This window comes from Marmota marmota, unplaced genomic scaffold (genome assembly GCF_001458135.2).
Source record: "Marmota marmota marmota unplaced genomic scaffold, marMar, whole genome shotgun sequence".
NCBI classification, from domain to species: Eukaryota; Metazoa; Chordata; class Mammalia; order Rodentia; family Sciuridae; genus Marmota; species Marmota marmota.
The window spans coordinates 4603787-4628102 of NW_026000020.1; the positions used below are offsets into that span (position 1 = coordinate 4603787).

At 41.9% G+C, this 24316-nt stretch overlaps 1 protein-coding gene across 1 annotated transcript in view; it reads left to right on the top strand.

Annotated features, from left to right (window-relative positions):
- Window positions 1–24316, top strand: part of Aff3 (ALF transcription elongation factor 3) — a 474953-nt gene that overhangs the window by 399761 nt on the left and 50876 nt on the right. The window lies entirely within an intron of this gene.

Genomic DNA, 24316 nt, shown 5'->3' on the forward strand with positions numbered 1-24316 from the left:
AATTACAGGAGAGCTGGGGTCATAGCGCAGTAGTAAAGTGCTTGCCTAGCATGTGTGAGGTACTGGGTTTAATTCTCAGCACCACATATAAATAAATAAAATAAAGGTCCATGGACAACCAAATTTTTTTTTTAAAAAAAAGCAATTACAGGAATGGCAATTTCTATTCAAAATTATTTTAATTACATGGGACTCCAACTTATTTAAAATCCTGTCTCCACAGAGACTTCCTTCAACTTCCAAAGTTGTCACTATCTTGGTTACCTGGAGACACTCCTGAAAATTTTCTTCTATCTTTACATTCGTGAACAAGGAGGGGCAATCAAGTAGATGAATAGTGGGGTAGTCGTAGGCAGGACCTCACCCCCCTCGAAAGACTATTCAGCTCTTCCCCAAAGCCCAGCACCCTGGCCTTCTGTCTCCCAGCCTCAGTGGATCTGAAAAGGCCACAGTAGTAGTAGTCTCCATAGGATTCCCAAACTGACCATAACTACCGTCACCACATGTCCCAATTTATGCCTTCACCAAAGTGTAACTATGGGCACAATTCCTCCTCTACTGGCTGAAACTACAATGAGATAGCACAGCCATTGGGAAGATTATTTTAAAAAATAAAAACTGTTGGTGAAGTTGTGGAAAAAGTAGAATCCTTGTGTGTTGGTGGTGGAAATATAAATGGTACAGCTCTGTGGAAATGGTATGGCAGATTCTCAAAAAGGAAAATAAAAGTAGAACTACCATATGATCCAACAATCTCACTTCTGGATACACCCAAGAGAACTGAGAGCAGAGGTGTGATCAGGTGTTTGGCAATCCATGTTCATGGCAGCATCGTTCCCAAGAGCTAAAAGATAGAAGGAACCCAAGTGTCTCCACAGATGAATGGATGAACGGAGTGGGTAGAGCCATTCAATGGATTGGAGCATTATTGAGGAGGAAGGAAATTCTGATACAACATGGATAAACCCTGAGGACATTATACTGTCACACTAGGACAAGAACTACCTGATTCCATTTGTGTGAGGGAGCGAGAGTAGTCCAGCTCACAGAGACAGGAAGGAGAATGGGTGCTGGGGTGAAAGGAAGGGGGCAGCTTCTGGGTAACAGGTATGAAGTTTCAGTCGAGGAAAATGAAAAGTGTTCTTGAGATTGTAGGACAATGGAAATGTACTTACCACTCTTGAACTACACACTTATAAAATGGTTAAGATGGTAAATTTTATGTTGTATTTTACCACAATTAGCCTCTTGGCAGGCAGACGGGGTCACATTAAAAGGACTTGGTTTGGATTGGGTGCCATGACAGGTCACAGTTAACATAAGAAACAGGCTACCAATGAAGAGAAAGCCAACTTAATCCTGTGCATCACTATGAATTCCTGAGATAATCAACTTTTTAGGAAGGAAACCTTTGTTTTGGCTTACAATTTCACAGGTTTCAGCACGTGGATGGTTGTTCCCATTGTTTTTTTTTTTTTAACTATTCTTCAAAATGTATCTTTTAAATTTGATCTAATTAGTTATACATGACAGTAGAATGCATTTTGACACATCATAAATAAATAGATAACTTCTTGTTTTTCTAGTTGCGCATGATGTAGAATCACACCAGTCATGTAATCATATATGTATATAGAGTAATAATGTCTGATTCATTCTATTGTCCTTCCTACCCCACCCTGTACCTTCTCCCCTCCCTTTACTCCCCTCTGTCTAACCCAAAGTGCCTCTATTCTTCCCTACTGCCCCCCCCACACACCCATATTGTAAGTTAGCATCTGCATGTCAGAGAAAACATTCAGCCTTTGGTTTTTTGGGATTGGCTTATTTCACTATGCATGATATTCTCCAGCCCCATACATTTACCAGCAAATGACATAATTTTGTTCTTCTTTAAGGCTTAGAAATATTCAATTGTGTATATTACCACATTTTCTTTATCCATTCATCTGTTGAAAGGCACCTAAGTTGGTTCCTTAGTTTAGCTATTATGAATTGAACTGCTATAAATGTTGATGTGGCTGAGTCACTGTAATATACTGATTTTTAGGTCCTTTGGGAATAAACCACAGAGTGGTATAGCTGGGTCAAATGGTGATTCCATTCCAAGTTTTCTGAGGAATCTCCACACTGCTTTCCATAGTGGTTGCACCAATTTGCAATCCCACAGCAATATTTAACTGTACCTTTTTTCCCACATCCTCACCAACACTTATTGTTGCTTGTATTCTTGATAGTTGCCATTCTGACTGGAGTGAGATGAAATCTTAGAGTAGTTTTGATTTGCATCTCTCTACTTGCTAGAGATGTTCAACATTTTTTATATATATATTTGTTGATAGTATTTTTTCTTCTGTGAAGTGTCTCTTCACTTCCTTTGCCTATTTGTTTTTTTAGGTGTTAAAATTTTTTAGTTCTTTAAATGTCCTAGAGATTAGTGCTCAGAGGTGCATGTAATAAAGATTTTCTCCTGTTCTATAGGCTCTCTCTTCACATTATTGATTGTTTCCTTTGCTGAGAAGAAGCTTTTTAATTTGATTCCATCCCATTTATTCATTCTTGATTTTACTTGTTGTGCTTTAGCCCTATGATGAGGCAGCACATCAAGGCAGAGGACATAGGGTGGAGCAAAGCTTTTCATCTCCTAGTGGCTTGGAAGTCAAAGAAAGAGGCCCAATAACCCTTCAATGACCACACCCCCAATGACCTAACTCTCTTCCATGAGGCCTCACTTCCTAAAGGTTCCACCTCCCTGTAGTGCCATGTGCTGGGGTCCAGGTCTTCAATACATAGCTCTTGAGGGCCTGGAAGATCCAGCTGTAATGCTGAGCTTTTGAGGCCACATTTCCAAGCACTCCCATGGGTATGGCCCAACTCAAGCCAGCACAATCGTGCTGATCCATCTTCCATGTCCTGCTTGGCCAGCTTCCCAGAGGCAGCCAGCAGTACTTTCTATCTCTAAGCCTTAACTAGGACAGCTTGACTATCCCTGATCCAAAATTCTTGGGACCAGAAGTGTTTTAGATTTCAATTTTGTTTTAGGGTGAGAGTACTGGGGATAGAACTCAGGGACACTCGACTACTGAGCCACATCCCCAGCCCTATTTTGTGTTTTATTTACAGATAGGGTCTCATTGAGTTGTTTAGTGCCTTGCTTTTGCTGAGGCTGGCTTTGAACTCATGATTCTTCTGCCTCAGCCTCCCAAGCCACAGGAATTACAGGTGTGTGCCACTGTGCCTGGATCATTTTTTTTTAATTTTGGAATTATATATAACAATATATGTTGGGGATAGGACCCCAGTCTCAAAACAAAATGCATTTCTCTTTCATACATACCTTGTACCCGAAGGTAATTGTGTAGGTTATTTTTAAGAGACAGGGTTTCATGGTGTGGAATTTCCACTTGTGGCATCATGTGCTGGGGCTTTAAAAGTTTTGGAGTTTAGTGCACTTCATGCAGAGAGTGTGCTGATGAAGATCATGTGCTGGAAATCTTCATCCAACCCTGGGAGAGGCGAAGCTCCTAAAAGAGATGGGTCTTTATGGGCTCTCCCCTCCATTATGGTCTTCTTTCTGAGCTATTGGGCCACTTGCCCCCATAAGCAGCTTCCAGAAGGGAGTTAATAGTGAAATTTGCTACCAGCAGGCAGCCTTCCCAGTCTCTACTTCAGTTATGAGCAGAATTCCATGTCTCCTACACAAATTCTACACTGAAAACCCTGACCCGCAGTGCCTTGTATTAGGAGGTGGGGCCTTTGGAAGGTCATTCGATTTAGGTAAGGTAAATAAGGATAGAGCCCCCATAACAGGATTAGCAGCCTTATAAGAAGAGGAAGACAGACCAGGGCTCTCTCTCTCTGAGAGTGCACAGAGTCGCCATGCAGGCACACAGCAAGATGGGTACCTGCATGCCAGGAGGAGGTCTCTCACCAAGAGCCAGATAGGTTGGCACCTTGATCTTGGACTTCCCATCATTCACAACTGTGAGGAATGAATGTCTGTGGCTTAAGCCACCTCGTCTATGGCATTTTGTTATAACAACCTGAACAAACTGATACACCATTGTCCCTGACTAAAACAGGCAAGTGGCATCCAGCTCAATAGGAGAGTCTGCACACTGTGGTATAAGGGCTGGCTGTGTAGCTGAGTGGTAGAGCGCCTGCCTGGCATGCACAAGACCCTGGATTCAATCCCCAGCATCGCAGAAATAAATAAAATGAACTATCTGGTATGCAGAAGAATGGCTTTCCAAAGGAATTTTTCAGCTTTAATGTAGTATATGAATAAAATTGGAAAACATGCACTTGGAAAATGGACCTTGAATTAGCGGACTCTGCTTTCTTTCAGTGAAATACTTTAAAGCAAGCACTTCCTTGGGGCTGAGGTTCAGTGGTAGAGCACTTGCTTAGTACGTGTGAGGCACTGGGTTCAATTCTCAGCACCACATAAAAGTAAAATAAAGATATTGTATCCACCTAGAACTAAAATAAATAAATAAAAGAGCACGGCCTTATTAAATGCCAACTTCATTAACAAGTATGTTCTGTTGAATCAAATAGCATCTTCCATGGTCTAATTATCCAGAGGCAACAGAATGCAGGTGGCATGTTGTGGGGGAGCTCGGTTAATTTCTGAGCACTGAAGACCCCTCTGTAACTCAGCACCTGCCCAGAATCAATGCACTTGGTACATTTTTTTAGTAGAAATTCTAGTCTCTTCACGTGGCCACTGCAGAATTCAAAATTAGCTGCCGGGTGTTTCAGTCATCAAGACATAAATAGGTTTTATTTCATTGGAAAAGTGGTCATATCAGTGTTGCTTTTCATCCCTTTGAACTCACCCGAAAGCTCTAAAGGAAAGTATTTTGACCCTGAATTTTGTGACTTTGAAGCTGCAGTGGATGTTTCTCCACCGCTTCTCTTTTGTCTTCTGACTCTTTCTCCCATCACAATGTCTGTCGCATTTCATTGCTTTTCAAATATGGCTCTGCAAACTTGAAATATGAATTCCCAGGTCCCCAAACTTCCCAATCTTTGATTAATTGTAATTAATCTTCTCACCTGTCACTCCATCTAGAATCCTGTCATCCAGCCCGGAAGACATCTTGCAGAAACTCAAGTGGGAAATCTCCCACTCATTACTTAATGGCGAAGCCGTTTCCGGATGTCATTCATCTTTCTTAAGTCACTCATCCACATACGCTTCTCTGTGCTTGGTGCCATATGTGCTCAGTACCATCCATTTTTGCACTGGATGAATAAGAAAGATCCAAACCCACAGTTGCCAAATCTAGCAGACAGAAATCCAGGAACAATGAATAATCCTATGGTATGAATATATTCCTAACATTGCCTATTAACAATGATCCTTAATTCAGCTCTCACTGCATGCCCTGTATTTCACCTGGCAAGCCTCCACAAAGACCATTAAGAAGAAAACATTCTCTGGGCACAGTGGCGCACACCCATAATCCTAGTGGCTCAGGAGGCTTGAGGCAGGAGGATCTTGAGTTCAAAGCCAGCCTCAGCAAAAGCAAGGCACTAAGCAACTAAGTGAGATCCTGTCTCTAAATAAAATACAAAATAGGACTGGGGATGTGCTCAGTAGTCAAGCGCCTCTGAATTCAATCCCTGGTACCAAAAAAAAAAAAAAAAGAATATGTTCAGTAAAACTATTTGATCTTAGTTGGAAATTACATAAGAAAATGTCAGAATCTCGAAGGACCATATATTTATACAAATGATGGATGCCACTCAGATCAAAATCCTGCCTGACCTTTCCAGAGAGCTGCCTTGAAAACTCATTTTCATACAACAGAATTGGGGGACAGGGCTGGAGGTGCCGCTTGTTGATGCCGCTTAGCACCTGTGAGATCCTGGGTGCACCCCAGCACCAACACACACACACACACACACACACACTAGAATGAGCACCATATTTCCAGTAAAAATATTACACAGCCACTCCTTGATTTTCCACGCAAGCATGTATCTTTCTGTGTGTGGAGCGAGTCTGTTTGGATAAAGCAAAAGCCACTGAGAACTTCAGGTCTGTTAAAGAGATTTTTCTGTTGACCTCTGCTCACAGCAGGTGACAGGCTAAGGGGCTCATGCCTAGCAGTTGACCCTGGCACTGTGGGGCTCTCATTAACAGGACTGGGTGTGGGTGATGCTTTCTTTCAAAGTCTTTTTCTTAAGTACTGTTGCTCCCTCGGTTATCTCATCTAATTAATTATTCATTGACTAACTGTCTTCCAGCAGTAATTAATGAGATAAGTTACGCCATGGAAATGGGAGTAAATATTATAATAGAATAGCAATTACCAAAGTGGTAATTTTCATTCAAAATTATTTTAATTATATAGGACTCCAACTTATCTAAAATCCTGTCTACAGAGGAGCTTTGAGCTTCCAAAACCGTCAGCACCTGGGTTACCTGGAGAGAGTCTGAGAGATTTTCTCCACCTGTACACCAGTGAGCAAGTGGGGAACATGCAGGCAGCTGAGTGACTCCAGTGTCCTCTGGGCTTCTCTTGGCGTCCCCAATGTCCCCAGATTTGGGCCTGAATGGGAAAATGAAAAAAATTTAAAATGTACACTAACAAGATTTCTAGTTAGAAATTCTGGTATTAGTTCTAGAGATAAGTAACTAAAATGAGGATCATTACATTTTTATTATTTTTTTAAATTATCTACTGGGGATTTATTGAAGGCTCTTAGAAGTGAGAGGGACCTTAGAAATCATCCAATTCAAGCCCATCTCTTAACAGAGGAGGAGGTGAAATTATTAGCAAAGCCAGGTCTAGAGTCCAGGTGTGCAGCTATCTGGGCTGAATGACTCTTTCCTGGAATCTGCACTGGGATGGCCTGCCTGTTAAGCCAACCCTGTTGGTCATTGTCTTAGTCTGCTTGTGTTGCTATAACAAAATCTCTGAGCCCAGGTACTTTATAAAGAAAAGAGGTTGATTTGGCTTAGGATTTGGTGACTGGAAAGTCCAACAGCATGGCGCCAGCATTGGGTGTGTGCCCCTCCCCAACTGCATCCCAGCTGCTTGGTGGCCAAGCAGAGAAGGAAATTTTTGCAATCAAAGAAACAAGAGGCTGGAGAGGGGCCAGTCTTGGTCTTCTGTCACAACCCAGTCCCACAGTACCTAACCCAGTGCTTCGAGAATGACGTTTGTCCCTCCCAAGCACAGCACCCTCACGATCTAATCACCCTCGACTAAGCCCCACTTCTAATGATCTTCTACCTCTCAACATCGCCAAGCTGTCACACAGGAACCCTGGGGACGGGTTTGGCTGGTCCCATGTGTCTAGGGTCTCATTAATGGAGCTGTCTATATGAGAAGGACGTCTGTGAATGCCTGTCTGGTGGCACCTCTCACTTCCTCCCCTGTTCCGCCCACCCTGCCTTGAGTGAGCAGGTTCATCAGGGGAGAACTGGACTGTTGGTTCCTCTCCAGTTCCAAGGAGTGACCATCCATTAACGTCCCTCCCTGAGGCTTCTGACTTTGAGACAGCACATCGTCCTTCCTGTGTTTTCACTTATTTTAGCTGCGGTTCCTCTTCCTGTCCCCAGACTCATCTATCAGGGATGCCCTGTTACAGAGCCTTTGAAAAGGCCTGTGAGCAGCCCTCCCTGCAGAACGCCCCGGGTGACACTGTGCACGACCGCCCTGCGAGTCCTTGCCTGGTTTATGACAGCTAACAAGATCACAGCTTGAGCTGCTCGGGCCGCAAGTCTGCATCTCAGACGCTGCGATTCGGTTTCCATAAAAACCTCTCTTGCTCATCACACCAGAGTCGTGTGCTCCTTGGTGAGATGCAAATTAAACACCGCAGGCTGCTCATGTTCCGCAGCTCGTTTTATTTGCTTTAAACACAGGAGAGAGATGGAATTGGTTTGTTCAGAGCGAGCTTGAGTTAGGAGGAGGGTTTTCAGGAGCCAGACAAGGTTTTAGGAGCTGCCAAGTGATCCCTGTAGCTTTGCACTAACACAACCAGGTTCATGGAAATCAGCGAGATTTCTGAGGTCGTGTTTGTGGTAAGGCCCATTTGCTGTGTAGTCTGGGAAATCCACACCATGCTCCTGTCCTGCAGCAATGTCCACCTTACAGAAGGGACGTAGCTTTCCAGGGAAATTGGACTAACTGGTCTCTCAGGTTCCTTCCTGAGCAAACATTTTACAATCCTTCGAAATGACTAGATGCACAGTGCGAGTTGGGAACTCAGGTGAATGAGGACTGACTCAGCAGTAGAGCCCTGGGTTCCATCCCCAGCACCAACCAAGTAAGAATAAATTTAAAAAAAAAAAAAAAAAGAATCCAGGTAAACCTGAGGAATTCCTACGCGGCTAGGCTACCATGTTGGAAGAAATAGTACAATTATTTTAAAATAAAGAATAATATTAACTACTTTTACTGAGCACATGCTACGTGCATGGTAGGCATTGGCTAAGAACATTAAGAATATTTTCTCAATTAGCTCACTGAGCAACACTAGAAGTCAATATTTTTCTATTAGCCCTTTATGCCAAGGAGGCAACCAAGGCTCAGAGAGAGAAAGTAACTTCCCCAAGGCCACACAGCCAGCCTGCAGAGGAGGCAAAATGTCTATTCAGATCTGTCTGATTCTAAACTTTATGCACCATCCTGCCTTACATGGTAAAATTCTCTAAATGCGCCTGACTAGGGCCAGAAAAACTGACAATTTACCCCGCTTGTTGAAAAGTGCTTTAGTCAGCTGTGGCTATAAGACCTGTCAAGCACAGCTTAGAGGAGGAAGTTTATTTTGGCTCGCGGGTTCAGAGGTCCGTCCATGGCCAGCTAACTCCATAGCTCTGAGCCTGAGGTGAGACTAAACATCAAGGAGGAAAGGCCTGGCGGAGGAGAGCAGCTCAGGATATGGCCACCAGGAAGCAGAGAGAGCTTTGCTCACCAAGGACAAATAAATCCCCAAAGGCACACCCCAGTTACCCCTTGGTGTGGTCCATATCAGTGAGTTAACCTACTGATTCGGTTACACCTCTCGTACTCGACCCATTTCACCTGTGAACAGTCACGCATTGTCTCACATGTGAACTTTTTGGGGACCCCTCATATCTAAACCATAACAAAAGTGTCACTCCTCAGAGAACACAGGTTAGCTGCAGGAGCCCAGGTGTGCAGCCCTGAGTAGGCCGTGGGACCACTCTGCTCTGCCGTCTGTAAGGCAGACATAACTGTACCTGCACTTCCTCTTTCGTAGGCTTCTTGTGAAATTAATGGAAGGAGTTCAAAAATGCTTTGAAAAAAAATTTAAAGAACCATATAAATTTAAGCATCCATTGCTGTTAAAAGTCATCAAAGGACAAATGACACAAGAAAACATAATGGGCGGATGGTGTGGTCTGTGAGTTACATCTCAATGAAGCTGTTCTGTAAAATGTAGTCAAGGATCTCTGTTCCAGTGCCTAAGTCTTTGATCCACTTTGAGTTGATTTTTGTGCAGAGTGAGAGATAGAGGTTTAATATCATTTTGCTACATATGGATTTGCAGTTTTGCCAGCACCATTTGTTGAATAGGCTATCTTTTCTCCAGTGAATGATTTTGCATTTTTGACTAGTATGAGATAACCATATTTATGTGGGTTTGTCTCTGTGTCTTCTATTCTGTTCCATTGGTCTACAAGTCTGTGTTGGTGCCTGAACCATGCCATTTTTGTTACTATAGCTCTGTAGTACTGTTTAAGGTCTGGTATTGTGAGGCCTCCTGCTTCACTTTTCTTGCTAAGGATTGCTTTAGCTATTCTGGGTCTCTTATTTTTCCAAATAAATTTCATGATTGTGTCTTCTATTTTTATAAAGATTGTCATTGGGATTTTAATAGCAATTGCATTAAATCTGTATAACACTTTTGGTAGTATGGCCCTTTTGACAATATTAGTTCTGCCTATTCAGGGGCATGGGTGATCTTTCCATCTTCTGAGGTTTTCTTCAATTTCTTTCTTTAGTGTTCTGTAGTTTTCATTGTATAGGTCTTTCACCTCTTTTGTTAGATTAATTTCCAGGTTGTTTTTGTTTGTTTGTTTGTTTTGAGGCTATTGTAAATGGGGTAGTTTTCCTAATTTCTCTTTCAGTCGATTCATTGCTAATGTATAGGAATGCATTTGATTTATGGGTGTTGATTTTATATCCTGCTACTTTGCTGAATTCATTTATTAGTTCTAGAAGTTTTCTGGTGGAATTTTTTGGATCTTCTAGGTATAGAATCATGTCAACAGAAAATAGTGATAGTTTAAGTTCTTCTTTACCTATTTGTATCCCTTTAATTTCTTTCTTTTGTCTAGTTGCTCTGGCTAGAGTTTCAAGGATGATGTTGAATAGAAGTGGTAAAAGAGGACATCCCTGTCTTGTTCCAGTTCTTAGAAGGAATGCTTTCAATTTTTCTCCATTTAGAATGATGCTGGTCTTGGATTTAGCATATATAGCTTTTATAGTTGAGGTAAATTCCTACTATCCCTAGTTTTTCTAGTTTTTTGAACATGAAGGTGTGCTGTATTCTGTCAAATACTTTTTCTGTATCAATTGAGTTGATCATCTGATTCTTGTTTTTAAGTCTATTAATGTGATGAATTACATTTATTGATTACTATACGTTGAACCAACTCTGCTTCCCTGGAATGAACCCCACTTGGTCATGGAGCACTATCTTTTTAATATGTATTTGTGTGCAATTTGCCAGAATTTATTGAGAATTTTTGTGTCTATGTTCATCAGAGATATTCGTCTGAAGTTTTCTTTCCTTGATGTGTCTTTGGTTTTGGTATCAGGATGATATTAACTTCATAGAATGAGTTTGTAAGGGTTCCCTCCTTTTCTGTTTTATAGAGTATTGGTGTTAATTCTTTTTTGAGAGTCTTGTAGAACTCAGCTGAGAATCCATCTGGTCCTGGGCTTTTCTTTGTTGGTAGGCTTTTGATGGTGTTTTCTATTTCATTACTTGGAATTGATCTGTTTAAATCATGTATGACCTCCTCATTCCGTTTGATTAGGTCATATGTCTCTAGAAATTTGTCGATGTCTTTAATATTTTCTATTTTATTGGAGTATGAATTTTCAAAATAGTTTCTAATTATCTTCTGTATTTCAGATATGTCCATTGTGATATTTCCTTCTTCATCTTGTCTTTTAGTAATTTGAGTTCTCTCCCTTTTTCTCTTCGTTAGCATGGCCAGGGGTTTACCTATTTTATTTTTTCAAAGAACCAACTTTTTGTTTTGTCAGTGTTTTCAATTGTTTCTTTTGTTTCGATTTCATTGATTTCAGCTCTGATTTTAATTATTCTTGTCTTCTACTGCTTTTGGTGTTGATTTATTCTTCTTTTTTTAGGGCTTTAGGATGTAGTGTTAGGTCATTTATTTGTTGATTTTTTTTATTCTTTTAATGAATGCACTCAATGAAATAAACTTTCCTCTTAGTACTGCCTTCATAGTGTCCCAGAGATTTTGATATGTTGTATCAGTGTTCACATTTACCTCTAAGAATTTTTTTTATTTCATCCTTGATTTCTTCTACTATCCATTCATCATTCAATAGTGTATTATTTAGTCTCCATTTGTTGCAGTAGCTTGTATTTTTTATTTTATTTTGATTTCTAATTTCATTCCATTGTGGTCTGATAGAATGCTGGGTATTATCTCTGGTTTTTGTATTTACTAAGAGTTGTTTTGTGGCATAAGATATGGTCTATTTTAGAGAAGGAGCAATGTGCTGCTGAGAAGAAAGTAGATTTGCTTGTTGATGGTTGAAATATTCTCTATATGTCTGTTAAGTCTAAATTATTGATTTTATTATTTAATTCTATAGTTTCCTTATGTAGTTTTTATTTGGAAGATCTGTCCAGTAGTGAGAGAGGTGTGTTCAAGTCACCCAGTATTATTATGTTGTGGTCTGTTTGACTCTTGAAAATGAGAAGGGTTTGTTCCAATCTTCATTGTGTTGGCCTAGGATCTAACTTCCTTAACAAGACTCCTAAAGCACAAGAAGTAAAATCAAGAATCAATAAATGGGATGGGTTAAAATTAAAAAGCTGCATCTCAGCATGAAGAGAGAGCCTATAGATTGGGAGAATATCTTTACCACATACACCTCTGATAAAGCATTAATCTCTAAGATATATAAAGAACTCAAAAAAATTAACCCCCAAAAAACAAATAACCCAATCGATAAATGGGCTAAGGAACTGAACAGACACTTCACAGAAGAAGAAATACAATTGATCAACAAATATATGAAAAAAGTGTTCAACATCATTAGAGAAATGCAAATCAAAACTACACTAAGATTTCATCTCACTCCTGTCAGAATGGCAATCATCAAGAATACAGGCAACAATAAATGTTGGCGAGGATGTGGGGAGAAAGGTACACTCAGACATTGCTGGTGGGACTGCAAATTGGTGCAACCACTATGGAAAGCAGTATGGATACTCCTCAGAAAACTCGAAATGGAACCACCATTTGACCCAGCAATCCCACTCCTTGGTTTATACCCAAAGGACTTAAAATCATCATACTACAGTAATGCAGCCATGTCGATGTTTATAGCAGCTCAATTCACAATAGCTAAACTATGGAACCAACCTAGATATTCCTCAATAGATGAATGGATAAAGCAAATGTGGTATATATACTCAATGGAATATTACTCAGCTTTTAGGAAGAGTGAAATTATGGCATTCATCATTAAATGGATGCAGTTGGAGAATATCATGCTAAGCGAAAAAAGCCAATCCCACAAAACCAAAGGCTGAATGTTTTCTCTAATATGCTGATGCTAATTCACAATAAGGTGGGGGGCACTAGGGAAGAATAGCGTTACCTTAGATTAGGTAGAGGGAAGTGATGGGAGGGGAGGGAAGGGATGTGGGGATAGGGAAGAAGTAGAATGAAACAGACATTATTACTGTATGTATATATGTGACTACATGACCAATATGATTCTGCAACGTGTACACTCAGAAAAATGAGAAATTATATTCCATCTATGTATGATATATCAAAGTGCATAAATGCATTCTTCTGTCATGTATAACTAATCAAAACAAATTAAAAATTAATAAAAATATTAAGATACTGAATGAATATTTGAGTACTCTCAAAAAATATATAGTCAAGGAGCCTGGGTAAGTTTTTACTACCATATGGATTATAGAGTTCCCATGAGAGCAGTAGTTTCTATCTCAGGAACAGAAAATGCACATAAATAAGTTTAAGAACTCAATAAATAAGTCATGAGTGGCAGAGTATCAAATGGATCATGGCTTTAAAACACTCTGCTTGCTTCAGGGCACAAGAGGGGGTCCTCCCTGTAGAACCTCTTTCCATAAGGACCTTTGGACTGAAGCACAGGACTTGTGGTGTGCAGGAGGTCTTGAAGATGTGATTTCTCCCCTAAGAAAAGAGCTGGGGTCTCAGTGCTGAGCAGAATTTAGAGAGAACCCCATCACTGGGGCCCCAGACCTCAGTCTTTGGTTGTAGACCACACAGCTGACAAGCAGTCAAGCAGGGACGTTCCCTGCCACATCACAACTGTAAAGTGAGGGACAGGCATGGGGAGGAAGTCAGAGGCCTGCGTGTGTCCCATGAGTAGGTCAAATGAAGCACTGCTAAGGTCGTTCATGAGAGCACCCAGCCGTGGTGGGCAGCTGGAGTGTGAGCACACTGTGGCCATGGGTGGTCTTCCTGCCTCCCACCAGCCAGCACAGCCTCTGGAGACCAGGGCCCTCCATCCCAGCACCCTGGCTCCCCACACTCCAGCCAGTGGCTGTCACCTCCATCCGTGTTCTCAGCTCCCTCGGCCAGGGGAGGTGCTATCCTAGCAGATCTCTCCAGATTTCTGACAAATGGGCCCAGATGGCTCCACAGCTCCTATCCCTACTGCCAGGAGAAGGCTGTTGGGTTTCCCACTTTGGGGGGCTCTCCGGGCCAAGAAGGGCTTTTCATCTCAATGTCATCCATGGCACCACCCACCAGGGAAGGCATTCTGTGTCACCAAAAGATGGATGCTCAGAAAGTGCCCAGGACAAAAGGGGAACACAGCCACAGGCTGGCCTTTCCTGGCTGTGCTGGGCAGAGGTGACCTGGTCAAACAAACTGAGGGCTTTCTGAAGTGCAGACTGCAGGGGGATAGGCCCAGCATCCTCCACGGCCCTCTACCATCACATCTCCCAGCTTACATCATGTCTTTGACATAAATAAGCTGTGGAGCTACACCCCCAGTAATATTTACAGAACCCCTGCCCCCTAAGACATCCATCTGAAGGCAGGACCAGAGGGCTCCATCCCATTCAGAGATTTTGGTTCTGAGATGAAGACTGTCCTCTGATAGTCCTTGATTATTAATACTACATTAGAAACAGAAAAAGTACCAAAAAGCCCAGAGATGTGTGGGGAGCCAATGCATGAACAGTGTTGCATTTTTCCTTAATTTGTGAGACAACTTTCTCCTTGGTTGGGCCACATCCCAAAGTGCTTATTGTAATTTGGACATGAACTCCTCATTCCCTGATAGGACAACATAAATGGTCCAGTGAGCTGAGCAGGAGGACCTCTGGACTCCAGTTTGTAACAGAAAGAATTCCAGATACTGTGATGGCATCAGCAGGGAAGAGACATCACTTAGGTACAACCTGATGGACCTCCCATAGTACTGCGCCACCTGCCTGGCCCCCTGGCCTTTTTCATGTCACCTTCTAGGAGGGCTGAGGCCCCCTACAGGATGGAGCCACTGACTTCTGAAACTTTCACAGATGCTAAGCCATATCCCTTTCTGTTTATTTTTGAACCTCAGTGTAATGTCATCTTCTAGTGAAAAGCAATCTAAATCCCTATTTGAACAGAGAAGGGTTTGAAAATTACAACCACCACCTGGTTAGAAAATAAAGGAAATAAAAACTCAGCCTAATAAGGATGATGACCTGCAGGCATCGCTATATTCAGAGGCAAAATGATAGCCCCAAGTGCTTGTGTTAGTAACAACAGTAGCTGAAACAAGTCTTCAATTCAAGAAGTTTGTACAAGTATTACAAAACAATCTGGAAAATGTAAGTTAAAACTGATTTTAAAAATGGACAAATACCAATGAATAAATTGTAAAAAGAGTTGCCATCCTAAAAGGTTCTAGGATTAGGTTTTACTGGTGATAAGTTCTTTTAAACTTTCTAGAAATAGTCAATTCTTATACCAAACTTTCCCAGAACACTATGAAAAGGGAAAAACACTATCCAATGTGTTCTTTTAAGCTCAAAGCACCATGATACAAAACGTGTCAAAAAGCTCCATCTGCCAGTGACACACACCTGTAATCCCAGTAGCTGGGGAGGCTAAGGCAGGAGGATCACGAGTTCAAAGTCAGCCTCAGCAACTAAGCAAGGACCTAAGAAAGTCAATGAGACTCTCTCTTTCTAAAGAAAATATAGAAAAGGGCTGGGGATGTGGCTCAGTGATTAAGTGTCCCTGAGTTCAATCTCTGATACTAAAAAAAAAAAAAAAACTCCAAAAAGTAAAATATATAATATATATATAATATAAATATATATCAAGACCATCCCAAAATCCTTAAGAAAATACTATCAAGCTAAATTTGATAAGACAGTGGTAGAGTCAGCTTCCAAAATCAAGTGGACTTGGAGAGGGGACCATGTACCCTATTAGTGAAAACAATAAAAACTTTGAAAACATAGAAGTCTAAAAAGTATTTAATTCTCATAATTCCATCATCCAAAATATCCACAGTTGGGCTGGGGATGTGCTCAAGTGGTAGCATGCTCTCCTGGCATGCGCGGGGCACTGGGTTCTATCCTCAACACCACATAAAAATAAAAAATAAAGATATAAAAAATTCACAGTCAACACATGAGGGTATAGCATTCCAGTGTCTTTTTTTTTTCTTCATGCATATATTTTTACATAATTGCAATCATTCTGCTTCGTAGCCAACAGACTGACAGGGAAAGACCCCACTCACACACACCCTGTGCGTTCAGATCAGGTCAATTCATTTAGCCAAGGACATAGAAACACAGCTGAGGCAAAGACAGGTGTGCCAGCATAGGTGCCTGTGGGGGGCTCCAACCCAATCCCAAGCAAAACCCAGAGTCAGCAAAGTCCTATCCTCTCCCAGGGAACAAGCGTCGTCAAGACTTGGGAATTCCTGACAGATTCCTCTGTTTGCAGCTAGCTGACATCCGGGAAAGCTCATTTCCTCACAAGCATGCTGAGATAATTTTTCACTCTGAACATAACATTTAACGCACCCACCCTTCCATCCTTAATCTTAGTGCAACCTCATTTCCTCTGAGTGGTTTTGCTCATCAAGCTACATGCATCCTTAGTGGCGCGTCCTTCTCAGCCTTGGTACGCACCCTTTTATAATCTGAGCTTGCTTCCTATTGTAAGAAGTTTTTAAATGAATGAATGAACGCTGACTTTGATCCCCTTGATAAAATAGGCACTATAGCAGAGGCTTGGGTCGTGATTTCCCTCATCAGCTGTGATACAGTCCACCAGAGCTGGAGGCTGGAATGATTGGCAGATTCTTTCCCCTTGCTAAGTGCCAAGCAGGTGGTTCCTGTTCTGGAACGAATTGGAGATGTGCTTCTCTCTGTTCTCCTTACTGAGGACAGCTACAATCTGTGGTCATTACGTGTCAAACAAGCACGAGAAGACAGAAAAGTGGAGAGGAGGCAGGTCAGCTCGGGACTTCAGGCCTGAGGAAAAACGTGTAGCGAGTTTCTAGGTCTTCTGTTTGCCTCAAATAGCTTCAAGTAGATGCTAGGTAAGCCAGAGATCTGGCAACAAGCACAGAAGAAAAGAAACCCCCCGAAATCCAGCTTTCTCTAGCCAAAGGACTGAGAAATCAGTATCTTAGCAGGAAAATTAAAAAAGAACTTTAAGTAATTATACTCCATTCCAGACAAACACCACAGAAAAATGGAGAGGCCCCAGCCCATCAGCAAAGGCCAAGTGGGGTCCAGACTCCCACCTCTGCACAGTTGTGAGGAGACACCCCACCACTACCACCCGCTGCCGGCATGGTACCAGTGGGAGCCTAAGAAAACAGGCAACAGTCTCGGTTTTTTTAATTCCTAAGTCTTATAATCCCCAAAATGTTCTAAATACAACAAAAGTCACTCATCCTACCAAGAACCTGGAAAATCTCAATTTGAATGAGAAAGGTCAGTAGCTGATGCGAACACTGGAAAGACACAGATGTTAGAATTACCTGACATGGAGTTTGAAGCAGTCACTGTGGAATGCTCCAGTAAGCCATTAAGAATGCGCATAAAACAAAGGAAAAATAGTCTCAGTGAAGCAGTAGATGGTATAAACAAGAGCCAAAGGGAAACTTTAGAAATGAAAAATCCAGTCACTGAAATTTTAAAGCTTCAGTGGATGAGCTCAACAGCAGAATGAGAAGTTAAGACTCAATAGACGTTGCCCAAATGAACCTCAGAGGAAAACTAGATAGGGGAGGGAGGAAGGGGAGAGGACAGAGCCTCAGGGACCTGCAGGATGACAAGACCTGATGTCTGTGTGCTCAGAGTCTCAGAAGAGGAGAAAGAGCGTGGGGCTGCAAAAAAAAAAAAAAAAAAATCATTCAGAAAGTTTCCAAAGTGACACTGAGTAAAAATCTTGCCGAAGTTTTCAAACACATGAAGGTATAGATTCACAAAAAGCTAGATGAACCCCAAACAAGATACATCTGGAGAGATCCCTGCCAAGATATATCACAGTCAAACTTCTGAAAATGAAAGGCCAATACAAAGTCGTGGGGCTTGGGTTGTAGCTCAGGGCTAGAGCAGCGGCCCACCACGTGTGAGGCCCTGGGTTCGGTCCCCTGAAAGCCATGAGAGATGAACACCACCACACATGTGGGGTCCAGCAACTGGAATGACACAGCATTCAGGAACCACGGAGGTGGAAGGAAGTGGCACATCATTTTCCAAGTGCTGGGGAAAAAAAAGAACTGTCGGCCCCCGATTCTCTTCCCATGAAATCCTTCAGGAATGAAGGAAACCCCAGAGCCTTGGTCACCACAGATCCACCCTAAAGGAATGACTAACAGAAGGTCTCGAAACAGAGAGGGAAGAATACTGATGGAAGCATCGAGAGGAAATATCAACGAACAACAGAAAGAGCAAAAATAGGGGGAACAACAATAAATGTTCCCTCTTGGGCTGATTGAAGCAACATTTGAAACATCGTTTGCTGTGGCTCTAGATGTAGAAGAAATACTTAAGATGGTTAGGGAAGTAAGTCTTCTATACTCCACCCAAATTAGTAGACTGGAAACCCCACTATGTTGTGATAAATTGTACATATGACATCTGAAGAAAAGCTAAAAGTCTATTCAGAGAGATAAATTCAAAAACACTGAAAGTAAATCAAAATAGAATTCTAAAATATGTTCAAGCAACAGGAAGGAAGGAAAAAACAAAAGAGAAGGATTAAAGAGATAAACAAAAAATAAACTGTCAACCAGGTGTTGTGGCACACACCCATAATCCCAGCTATTTGGGAGGCTGAGACAGGTGGATTACAGGTTCAAGGCCAGCCTGGGGAAGATGGTGAGCCCCAAGTCTCAAAATTAATTAATTAAATGTCATACTTACGTTCTGAATATATCAGTAATTACATTAAATATAAAAGGCCTAAATTTGTTAATTAAAAGATATTTTGGCAAAGGAGATTAACAATATGTAACCCAACTATATGTTGCCTATATGACCAATTCAAATATAACAATCCAGGTAGGTTGAAAGCAAACGGACAGAAAAGATATACAATAAAAACATTAGTCAGAAGAAAGCATGATGTAACTGGGAGTTGTTGTAGTAAGTGAAATAAGCCAGGTACAGAAAGACAGTGCACAGTCTCAACCATGGAATATAAGAAAGTTAATCTCATAGAAGTTCAGAGTCTAATGATTACCAGAAGCTGGGGGCATAGCAGGAAAGGGAATGGGGAAAGGTTGAATAATGGGTACCAAATTAGAGGTAAAAGGTAAAAGTTCTGGTGTGCTGTTATGCCATAGGATGACCATAGATGAAGACATGTACTAAATGTTTTATTAAAGCCATTGGGAAGAATTTTAAATGTTTTCACCATAAGGAAATGATAATTGTTTGAGGATACAGGTATGTTCACCCTGATTGGAACATTACACAACAGATACATATATAGAAACATCACATGGTACCCCATCAATGTGTACAAGTTCTATGTATCAGTTAAATTTTAAAAAAATTTAAAAGAAATATCAAAGTAAAAAAAAAAAAAGAAAAAGGAAAGAAAGGAATGACCAAATTAGTATCAGATAAAGTCAATTTAGGAGCAGAGAAAATTGCCAGGGACTGAGCAGGACATTACATATTTCTAAATGACACAAATCCCCCAGGAAAACATAGTACCATAAGGTGAGCACATCTCTTCTGTCCCATGCTCTGACTACCATGTCCTCTGCCACAGCAAGGACAACTGACCACAGGCTGAAACCATGAGCCAAAATAAGTCCTTTACCCTTTAAGTTGATTATCTCTGGTATTTTGTCACAGTGAAAGAAAACTGATGCACAAACATTGTAATTTGGGACCTTATCTGGAAAATCAAAATATTTTATAAAATTGAGCTCATTCTCACATGGCAAACTGATACAAGCATGGAGGAGAAGTGTTAGACACAAAAGGACCCTCCAGTTCAGCAGTGTCCCCACTGGGCAGCTAAAGATCCACTGTCATTTATCATCATCAAATGTGAAGCATTTATATTTTTGATATCTGGATCCCTCATTCATTTATATAACTTGCCTGGCCCCAGCAGGTGTTCCATTCTCAACCTGTTGTATAGGTGGGAGCTTTCTAAAGTTAGCTCCTGTTTTATGAAATCCTATACATACCAAAGACAACAGAAAAAAAATACACGTGTGTATATATGAATTATTTGGGGCCCTTTCATAGTATACTAAAATCTGTTGATTTACACACTATCTTAAGAGTCATGTTATTTCAATCAACATTTATTGAGAATCTATTTAAACCAAACTCTCTACGAGCTGGAGATATATTGCATGGACAGATCAAATGATTCCTCTCCTTCTGGGCTATCCTAACAAAATGAGAAATGTGCTAGAGGAACTCAAAGGGAAAAATGGGGATTTGGAAACATTTAACAGAATATATTATCATGGGCTCAGGATGTGGCTCAAGTGGTAGCGCGCTCGCCTGGCATGCGTGAGGCACTAAGTTCAATCCTCAGCACCACATAAAAAAATAAAATAAAATAAAGATTAAAAAAAAAGAATATGAAAAGATCTCCCATTTTAAAAAAAAAAAGAATATATTATCATTGCACTTTGTTCCTGGAGAGCATGTAGGAGGTAACAATAGCCAAAAGAAGAAAGGGAGAAGGGACTTTTAAACACAAAAAAACAGCATGTATGAAGCCCCCCAGTTCTAAAAGAGGTAAGCTGTCAATATCATGGAAAATATATTATGGCCAAGAGTCAGGATGGACCCATGGAAGTGAAGCTGGAGAGCTGATTGAAACCAGACCGTGAAGAGCTTCAAAAGCCACGTTTATGGAGAAATTGGTCCTGGAGTGACAGCAGAACATGCAGCACATGCATATAGAACTGAAACCAAAGTTTCTCTGCATCTGATGGCAGATGGGGTCTGCGTAATTTGCAGGCCTTTCCAGTCAAGAAAGCCTGTGTCAGTGTGAGCAGCCAGTCAAGACAGGGAATGCCTGCCCGTGTCCGCTCTGAGGGTCACAGCCAACAAAACCTGATTCTCCTCCACTATCATGGAGTAGCATGTTGCAGCTCTCAATGGTGGCCATGCCCTCCAGTGCTGCAGCAGAGCCAAGAACAGACCCAAAATGCTGCAGGATGAGAGGGGACCCAGCAGAAGGTTGCCTCTTGGTTGTGCTTGTCTAGGAGTTTATATAACTACTGGTCCAGATTGAGACTAATCAGGTTTTGGAAAAGTGCCAACACTATTGGTCCAACTTTATGCTGATCAGATCTTGGATAGTATTAATGCTATCGTTAGCCCTCGAGTAATTTTCCTGCCATCTCCACTCAGGTTTGCCCCCCACTTGTGTTTTCTTGTCACTGATTGGACTCACCCTGGCTCACCTGGACCCTAGCTCTGGGACACAGGCCCGCCCCAGCATGATAGGATCCACCCATCGGTAACCCGCATTCACTGTGTGCTCCAGCCCACCCAGGCTGCCACTCTGGGACAAAGGCTTGGATTCAGAACCAACTATCAGTTTTGCTTTATGGAAGATAATCTATCCACAGTGAACCTCCTCAAGCCAACTTTTATCATTTTTACTTCTCTTACTACAGTCAAGGTCTTAGATCACCTGGTATCAGTAGAGATCGGGCACTGTGGCCAGGGAGCTGATGATGGTTTGTAAATGGAGCATTTGTTGAGTTCTTACAGTGAGAAGGAGCTAAATCTTACTCTTCAATGGAGTCTGTGCAACGCAGGTGCTAAGCTGGGCAGCTTGGCCATCCACAGGCAGGATTAGGCAGAGAGCGCCTCTCTAAGTCACTTGTCAGTCAAAAGCTTGTGGATACGTATCCAAAGGCCCCACAGTACATCTGGCAAACGGGCGCACCCTCCCCTGTGAGACCCAGGACTTGTCATTTTGGTTCCAGATCTTTTCTTTTATGGTCTGTAAGAGAAATCCGAGCCCAGGCCAGATTCTGAGAAGAACACATTATTGCAGCCAAATGAAGAAAAATGACAAGCACATGGCAGAGAAGAAAGCTGGACCCGTCTCAAAGGTATACTTCAGCCCTGGCCACTCACAAAGCCAGCAGAGAACAGTTCATGAAATAAAAATGCATAAAGTAAACAAACCGTCCGCCATGGAACCATGCTTAAATGACAGCAGATGAAATTTAGAGTTCATTTAAAAAATATATTCTCTGAAAGGGAAAAAAAAAGTGTTCAAACTGAAAGAGTGTAAGAGATGCCTTTTTGAAAGGCGGGGGCTCCTTTTTAAAGACTCACTAGCTCCGTGGTAGATTTTTTTTTTCTCTTTGTTTTTTCGATCAGTAATCACATGTGACTGTCTATCACAGGACAAGCACTGTGCTAAGCCTTGGTGACACAAAGACTTTTATTCTGTGACCTCAGGGACATTCTCCAATGTCTTCAGAGTCAGTGGCACCATGTTCATGCACTTGGTCCGGGAGGTTGGCGGGAAGTATCCTAAAAATCATTCAAAGTGGTGTCCTCGTGTCAGCCAGGCTGTGTCATCGTTTCAGGAGACGTTTTGCTCCTTTTTTTGAAGTATCTCCAGTTTGTAAGCATGACGGCCAGTTGGCAGGCTAGCATTTTCAGTTTGTAATTTTCAACATAAAAGCCTCGTTTTTAGTTCTAACCTGCAGGGACGACCATCCTGGCCTCCTCGTCCTTCTCCTGCCTCACTGCCGCAGCTGCCCCAGCAGAGACCAAGCAGCTGTGTGCACTCAGGGCAACAGCAGGCATGATGCTGTGGCCAGGATGACCAGCTGTCCCCGAGGACCCATGCTAGACCAGCTAGCAGAGGTGCCTTTGTGGACATGGGGATAGAGGGGTGATCTCCTGATCTCTGGACTGGCCAGCAGGGTTCTTCCTACATACAGAATCCTACAGCCAGTTTTGAACGAATGTCTATTGCTTTTGCACCACAGTAAAGTTGGAAAATCTTTTGTGAAGCACTCATCATAAATCAGGGACTGACTCTATTCAATCCTGATCCCAGAGGCATCGTGAGCCTCTCAACCCTTAGAATCAAAGCATGAGGGAAAATCTAAATTCTTGGCTCATTCCGTTGTTTTAAAAACAAATAATAGCTATGCCAGTAAAACTGTCATTTTCAGTCAGTTTCCTAATTTAAGGAAGAAAAACAAGGAGTATAAAGCTTTTCTGCCAATCTAACTCAGATGGGAGATTCTGTCTCCTCGGGCTGGTGTGTCTGATTACTAAGGACAGCAACCATTAACGTGGTAGCTGTTTTTATGGATATTCTCCCAGAAATTAAAATGCTGCTTTTCACTAGACACCCATTCGCTCCATGGTGGAAGCCACAAGGAATCCCTGCACGTGGCACCTCTGGTGCACACAAAGCCCAGGCACACACACAGCGAGCTTCACAAGTTTTCTTGTTGTGTGAATCCAAGCAGGTAGAACATATAGATCAAGGCCATTGAGCATCATTTATAAAAACCAACCAAAATGTTCTTTGTTCCTCTTAATGTCCTGGTCTTCAGCAGATGTCATCCCAGAGTGTGGCAGGGAGACAAATCGCTTCCTTCCATATTTGTCCCCACCATCCTTTTCACCAGGAAGTCTTTGGGCCATGTGTTATTTTGCTTTTCTTGGTATTTTTATGTTTTCCTCTCAGTGTTTTGTGGGCCTACCAACAAACCATTAATGAGGATCCCAGATGTTCACGTTTGGCCAGAATCCAGTGTTTTGTTTAGTGTCTAATTCCATTGATAGTAGCCATCTCCATTCACTCAGCCAACAGGAAGATAGATTTTCATTCATATAAAAAAGGAAGAAACAGTGCAATCCCTCGAGTACGAACTACCCCCTTCCCTCCTCTGCCTCAAGATCCTGGATTCCTCCCTCAATATCAGACACAAACAATAGGCTGGTAAAGAAATCCCTGCCGCTCAGGCAGAGCATGAGCCTATGGTCTGTTCAAGAATTTGGGAGGCAGTGGGTATGGTCTCTGACATTAGTGGGAAGAAATGAAAACCTCCAAGGTTTCCCCTAACCCTGCAGTGCAAAAAGCTGCTTTTATTATCAGCTTTCCTACGAGATCATTTCTTGTCTGGTGGTTTACATAGAGAAGAAAAGGCTCCAGTGAGGATTGCCCACCTCCCCAACCCCACACCCAGGATTTATGAGAGTCTGTCCTTGGGCTGAGCATCTGTCAGAGATTTAAGGGATGGGTGAGAAGGGCCCTTTCCGTTCTCCAGGCTGCTTTGCAGTTGAAGCTTTAAACCTTCATGAACTGCCCCCCTCCGCCCCTGCCCCGCTATGTCCTTCCCTAAGGATGCAGTGGGAAGCAGAAGGCAGATTTTTTGCTGACTCAGCATGAAAAAAAGTGACCCACATTTTCTGGGTTTAGAGCTTAACATAGAAAGAACACATTCAGGTGCGTTTCAGTTCAGTTAATAAAAGAAGGTGGAAGATGTTGAATATTATGTAAGTACTGAAATTTTCTTAGATTTGAATGCTCTTTGGGTGGACATGTGCCATTTTAGTT